General features: G+C 37.8%; 1 pseudogene; it reads right to left on the bottom strand.

Moving 5' to 3' along the window:
• LOC135213214 (gastrula zinc finger protein XlCGF8.2DB-like) overlaps window positions 1–7,769 on the bottom strand; it is a 68,326-nt pseudogene that overhangs the window by 37,849 nt on the left and 22,708 nt on the right.

Here is a 7,769-nt window from a genome sequence, read left to right as displayed (position 1 = left end):
TTATTTTGTTTTCGAGTTGTGGTGAAACTTTAGTGTGGTGAGTGGAGGCCAGCCTAAAATAGTTTGGGTCTGACTAAGCTTTTGGACACACGCTCTTTTATTAGCAGCCTTCTGGAGATTAATTTTAAGCCCTTTTGGAGGACATTACTGTGACGGACCTTCCTTTGGAAGTGGTTTTGCGTAGATGTGATGAGCCATCTACGGCGTATGTGCATTTTGGAGTTAGATCATGGCTGTGATATCACAGGTTATGATATTTTTGCTATTCTGCAAGGGGATGGAAATAAAATAGAAACTTTTCTAGATGAGCTCAATAAGTTTGATAACAATATCCAGTTCACTTTAGAGAAAAGTAACAATAATAAACTGCCCTTTTTAGACATACTCATAGAAAGTAAAGAAACAGGATATGAATTCAGCACATATAGAAAGCCCACACATACAAACTCATATATTCTTTCTTCTCTTTTCATAGTCCTGATATAAAAAATAGGGGTTCTAACAGGTTTATTTCTTAGGGCAATGAGAACGTGTGACCCTTGCAAGATAGAGCAAGAAATAAATTACATCTATAAAAGCTTCGATGCATTAGCATACCCGGAATGGTTCAGAAAAACAAAGGGCACTCAACAAAGCTAGAAAATATTTTACAGAGCGAATGTAGGAGATTACATGGAATAAAGAAAAAAGAAATGTTGCCCTCCCTTTTATGCCTAAATGAAACAAATCACTTCAAAAATGAAAGAAAGTAAAGAAACAGGATATGAATTCAGCACATATAGAAAGCCCACACATACAAACTCATATATTCATTTCTCTCTTTTCATAGTCATGATATAAAAATAGGGGTTCTAACAGGTTTATTTCTTTAGGGCAATGAGAACGTGTGACCCTTGCAAGATAGAGCAAGAAATAAATTACATCGATAAAAGCTTCGATGCATTAGCATACCCGGAATGGTTCAGAAAAAGGGCACTCACAAAGCTAGAAAAATATTTTACAGAGCGAATGTAGAGAGTACATGGAATAAAGAAAAAAAGAAATAGTTGCCCTCCCTTTTTATGCCTAAAATGAAACAAATCACTTCAAAAATGAAAGAAAGTCAGTATAAATTTGTATATACCTTGATAATACCTTAAAAAACAAAGTATGTAAAAATAAATTGGAAGGAGAAGACAGGAATACAGATGATGTAGCGGGGGTATACATAATCAATTGCAATAATTGTGGAGACAGATATGTGTGGGAATCAGGTAGGGGAATAAGGACTAGAGTCCAAGAACATAGAAGGGCAATACCAGGCTTAACTCTCATGGGGGACGTGCTATAGCTAGACATTGTTGGGAAAATGACCATAGGATGGATTTCAAAAACAGTAGGCTTATATACAAAAGCAACAAAATTAGTCACAGGAGGGTAGTAGAAGGTGCACTTATCAGAGAGATTAAAGTAATTGAAGGAAACAAAGGTTTTACCTCAGAAGATCCTATAAGCCGAGCTTTGATATTAAAAAGAAGCTAAGATTGACCCTGCTGACCTGGAGATTAGGTTTCCTGCCCAACAGACTTTGGTGGACCACACCCTTACCACAAGGGTGAATCCCATGACCATCAGCTCAGGATATCAGAGCGACAAGAGGGGATTGGCAACTCTCAAGAAAACCAGAACAGCCATCGCATAAATGACAGCACAACGAGGAGAAGTTCCAGAAGACTGTTGAGCCTTGACCCAGGCTAACATCCCAAACATCTCTTGAGAATGGGCCACAGAAGGGCCCTGAAAGTACTCGAAGTGTGGAGTAAAAACTAAATGTAAATAACTTAGAGTAAAAAAAGTTACAAAGGTGAATTTGTGGGTTTGTTCCTTTTCAATCTTTCAGAAGAAAACTGAAAGAAGTTTTTGTTTGGTTAATAATAATAATTGTAATTACAAAAATCATATGTGAAAGTATTTTACAAATGCTACGATAATCTCTCTCTCTCTCTCTCTCTCTCTCTCTCTCTCTCTCTCTCTCTCTCTCTCTCTCTCTCTCTCTCTCTCTCTCTTACAGAGAAGTATATTTTTTGGATGATGTTTTACTAATTTTCAAAAATCAATATTAATGTAAACAGCAATAATATAAATTCATTAAAGAAAATACTAAAGTGAATTAGCAAGATTTTAGGTTATAAACATAAAATTATGTAAGAATGAAAGAAAATGCATTTTACCATTTTAACCCGCATCTTTGATTTTCCTTGGGAGCCAAGCAGAGTTGGCTGGGGTCCAACAAACTGTTGCCGTCTTGATGATCAGTCTTTTTCTCTCTCTCTCTCTCTCTCTCTTTTTACTGAGATGAGAATTTCTATGGTACATGTGTATGTTTATTAATATTTTCGCATAATTATAATAATAGTAATATAATTAATTTCAAAATTCATATGTTATAGTATTTTATAGAAGTACAATAATCTATCCATTTCAGTCTTAAATAAGGATAACCCTCCCCCCCTCTCTCTCTCTTTTGCCACACGAGATAGTGTGTCTTAGTGGTAACTTTCGCCCTCTGTTTGGGCTGGAAATGTATGTATAAGTGTATCATTAAGGACATTACTACATTTTATGGCAAAATAATAATATACAGCACTAGTTTACAAATAATATTTAGTTTCGTGAGAATAAACAGTAACAATACCATCTCTCTCTCTCTCTCTCTCTCTCTCTCTTTCTTACTTACATATGTTTATTTGTTTTGTAGTATAAATAACTAATTATCAAATCTTAATAAGATTAATTGAGAAAAGCGATTCCTAGTCTTTTTTATCCACTTGGAGGAACGTGGGCGGAGGAGCATATGACAGTTTGATATACGTATTGGCGGAGGGGAAGGAGTCGGAGTTTAGGAGTTATTCTCTCTCTCTCTCTCTCATTATTATTCTCTCTGTCTCAGAAATAATTCATTATTTCACTCTTGATGGTCAGATATATGATGTTGCCATTCACTGGTCTCTCTCTCTCTCTCTCTCTTATTGGCTGTAGGTATATATTTTTAATGGTAAAATGTTTAAGATGACTTTGAAATGATATTAATAATATAACCTCAAAGATTAATACAGTAATAGGTTAGTAATTTTAGGTATATTTGAAGTAGGATGTTATTAAAGGTATACATTTGGTATCTGAACTTTCAAGATAGGCAGTTATAAGCATTTTTAATGGTGGTTCTAACTATTCGCGGGTTTTAACTATTCACAGGGGTGTCTGGTACACATCCCCCGTGAATACGGGGGGAACACTGTATGCTATTGTCAGCTATCGATGCGACACTCTTTCAACATTAGTTCTCTCCTCATCTTCCAAGAAGGCAGTCATCTGATTAACCCTTCCTATACTCCTGTGATGGAGGTTATAATAAAGTTGTTGAAGTTAACTCAGGAAGTTTGAGTCATCTCCCCTACTCTGAAGAAGAAACAAAATCTACTTGATGTCACTCAGACGAGAAAGGGAAAAGGAAACAACAATGCTTGCGTATCACAGTCACGAGATCTAACATACAACTGGCCACCGTCCTATACCATTATAAATGGTGGACAGCAGACAGTTATAGGCAACTGTAAACATCCTACGAACACTAAGAAATGTCCTTCATCGAGACGCATTCAAGCAGCTAAATCAACGTTTAAAGAACGACTTTCATCACATATCTTCGAGAATCACACCGGACGTGAATGCAGCATCGGATCTTCAATGGGAAGCGAATCATTCAACAAATAAACAACGCACGAGCAGAAGTCGAGGCAGAAATATTGGGTCAACCGCGGAGCAAGTCGAGAGAGAGAGGCTGTGACGTCATCACAACACTACAATCTTCCTTCATATATACCAAAGCTAAGTACATCCTTTATCCATTCAGGTGTTGTCAGTGAAGTGCTATACATACACACGAGTCGATCGTCCATTATTCCTGGGGTGAGTTATACATAATCTTAATCTTCCTTCGTTGCAGGAAACTATCTTCAACTACGAATTCTCGCCTGCAGAAACTTTTTTTTTTTTATCTTTGTTGCTAATTTCTCTTTCTTCCAGAAGTTCTCCAGAAATATCTTTATCATATTATCTGTCTTTAATCTTATCATTTTGGGGGACTCTGTTATTATCTGCAACACATTTTTAGTTTATATTGCATGTGCGTTTACGCAGTGGACGAGTGTATTCATATAGATACTTTGATAAGATCCCAAGGAATCGTAGTGATAAGAAAAAAGAAGAAGTGAACATGGCTACTTCAGCGGCTGTTGGCTCTACCGCACCGGTAACCCCAATCCCGTTGTTACATTAGTAAGTGCTCGCTCTGCAATAGTTCCTTTTCAAGGTCGGGTCAATGGGTTCTTGCCTCAGAACGTCGAGTCATGGATCTCGTCAGTGGATGCTCATTTAAACGCAAAATGCATCACAGACCCATCTGTACAATTACAGGAAGCTAAAAGTTTCATAGACTTTGCTAAAGGAGATGCAGGTGCATACCTTAGAGGAGTCTCTTTCCAAGAGGCGGTTACATGGGATGATTTCAAAGTTAGGTTACGTGCTATATATGGCGGTGAAGAAGCTTTAGATGTAGTCTTGGCTTTGAGGAATATCCTTAATCAAGCCTCTATGACTCAGCTTAATGTTGTAGAACGGGCGGCAGTAATTGCCGACCGGCTAAATGAATATCAAGATAGTTTACGTAACTCCACTTGGTTTACAAGGGGCAATATCGCCGTGAAAGATTTCATACGGCTGACATACCTAACGTGCATGACAGTTATGTTGCCCTAAGCTTTAGTACGGTGTTTTGACAAAAAGCTAACGCCTGACAGTACGGAACTAGATGTGTATAAACAGATCAAAAAGCACATGCCTCGATCCCTTGCTTACTCAAGTTTTTGCAAAAAATGAAAGTAAGCCACAACAAGTAAACATTGTTAATAATAATCAAGCTGCAGGGATGACTTGTTACAATTGTAAGCGGCCAGGACATATGATTTCAGACTGTAGGATGCGTTATTGTTCAATTCATAACAGCTCCACTCATTCATATAATCATTGCTTTTCACATAATCAACAGCAGAATCCTAGAAACACACAAACCGTTGCCAATGATAATAAAAAGAAGAATCCTCAGTACTATAAGAAGAAGCAAACGAACAGCAACGCTGTTCAACATCAGAAACAAACAAATCGTGCTTCAAGTAACTCTGTTCCCGGGCCGCCTAGCCAAAACTCACAGAGTCAGGCGAATTTTCCGAGTGTGCAAAGCAAAGCAAATACAACGTAATCAACTCCAACGGGGGAGAGAATGATGTTGGGTCATTCGTATCAACATCTTTTGTATCAAATAACCAATTTAATCATTTACCAGATCATTGTGAGACAATCGCTTTTCCTATGAAACACGACCGAATCCAAAAAATCAGTGCAGGTCCCCGCAGATTTTCAACAAATTCACGCTATTATAAGCCAAAATGAATTGCGCCCCACATTACATGCAGTAAATTTAGAGCACCAATCCTTCACACTGTTTTTTTATTCTGGTAGTCCACGTAATATCATGGATCTGCAGACTCACCACTTGTTGTTTTCGAACTTCCCTATAGAGAAGTCCGGAGTGAGGCTCTCGGGTATTGGAAATAATGAATTAAATGTGGTAGGAGTAACTCATATTCAGTACAAGGTCGGTAAGCGCACGTTTACTGATATCTCGTTGTACAAAACATTGATATGTATCCAGCTGTAATTATAGGATACCCGTCTATGGGCATTCAAAACATTACCTTAGCCCCTGCCAAACACGGCGTGTATATCAAAGGAAAATTCTATAAGTCTTCTAACACCTTAAAATCAGTTTTGGACAAAAAGGAGACAAACAACAAAACAGTAACGTACGTTAAGGAACCAATCACATGTCTCATGAATCAAGAAATAATCCAAGCGACCCAACAGAATTCTCGCTCACCCGTAATATCAGCTTACATACAAACTCTCGAGCCGAACGTAACTTCGAATATATTAGTGCGTGTAAAGAAAACTTTGCCGGGATCTGAAATGTTAATCCTTTCCCACACTCTGAAAACTAACGGATTGTCCGTCACACAAGCCATATATACAGTTGGCTCACAACAACAATGTAACATTGAAGTCTGTAATCATTTGAATACCACTTTAGTAATCCACAAAAATCAACATATCCTGGATGTGGAAGTTTATAAACATCGCATTCTTACCGTCGCTGAGATCAATCACGCTCAATCAGTTGCGGATGAATCCCTTTTGCAATCTATTAAAAGTAAAATCAATAAAGACATTCAAGAAGAGGAAATTCAGCAGAAATTTCTTGATCTTTTAACTGAATATCATGATGTTTTCTCCACTAACGAGGGATCCTTAGGAAAAATGGATGTCATAGAACACCAAATAAGGTTAAAAGGCAGGCATAATGTTATCCATGTACCTTCGTACAGACTCCCTATGAAATTCCTGAATGAGATAAATGATGAAGTAGGTAAAATGCTAGAAGAAGGAGTCATTAGGAAATCGAACAGCCCTTATAATTTTCCGTTAATAGTCGTACCGAAAAAAGATCGAACCTGGCGTATCTGCGTAGATTTCCGTCGCTTAAATGAGGAAACGATCCCTGATCGATTCCCAGTGCCATGTACCGACGATATTTTATCTTTATTAGGTCAGAACAAATATTTTACCAGTTTGGACTTAATTAAAGGCTTTCACCAGATACCTTTAGAAGAAGAGAGTATCCCATACACTGCCTTCAGCATAGCCAGGGATCATTATGAATTTTTGCGTATGCCTTTTGGTTTACGTTGCACCCCAATAACATTTACTAGAATGATTAACATAGTGTTTGGAGACTTGTTAAGGGATATCCTACATGCCTATATGGACGACCTTGTAATCTTTTCTAATACCTTAGAAGAACATCTACGTAAACTGGAGCTAGTGCTACAAGACCAAGGCAGCATAATTTAAGGGTAAAGATAAGTAAGTGTGAATTTTTCAAAACAGAACTAGTCTATTTAGGTTTTACGGTGTCTAGTCAAGGTCTTAAAGTAGTCCACGATAAGGTGTCAGCTATCCGTAACTTTCCGATACCTACTAACGTCAAGGGGATACAGCAATTTTTAGGATATAGTGGGTACTATCGTAGGTTTATACGCAATTACTCAATAATAGCCGCTCCTCTAACAGATCTTACGAAGAAGGGCATAGATTTCATATGGTCTGAGAAGCATCAACAGGCGTTTGATACCTTGAAAGAGGAATTGTGTAGTTCTATATTAAAATTTCCTGACTTCGGTAAGGAATTCTTTATTGCAACAGACGCCTCAGACCTAGCTAGAGTAGGTGGGGTATTGCTTCAGCAATATGACAAACAGTTTTTCCCTATAGCTTTTTATTCACGTAAACTGAGACCTTCCGAAAGTAAATATGCAGTAATAGATAAGGAAGGGCTAGCTATTGTTAACTCACAAGTGCATTTTAAGTTCATAATATACGGTTATCCCGTCAAGGTTCTTACTGACCATAAGCCCCTAACCGACTTCTTTAAAGACTTTAGTCACAGTCCCAAAAGAACTCGGTGGAATATGATCATCCAAGACTTTGGCGCAAGGATCGGATATCTACCTGGGAAAGCAAATATCATTGCTGACGCATTATCATGCAACCCCGCGTCATCTTGTACGGAGCCATTAGCTGAATTAATAGATATATCAACATCCATGCCTATTGTT

The sequence above is a fragment of the Macrobrachium nipponense genome, chromosome 42 (assembly GCF_015104395.2).
Source record: "Macrobrachium nipponense isolate FS-2020 chromosome 42, ASM1510439v2, whole genome shotgun sequence".
NCBI classification, from domain to species: domain Eukaryota; kingdom Metazoa; phylum Arthropoda; class Malacostraca; order Decapoda; family Palaemonidae; genus Macrobrachium; species Macrobrachium nipponense.
This window is presented reverse-complemented; position numbering and strand designations above follow the sequence as displayed.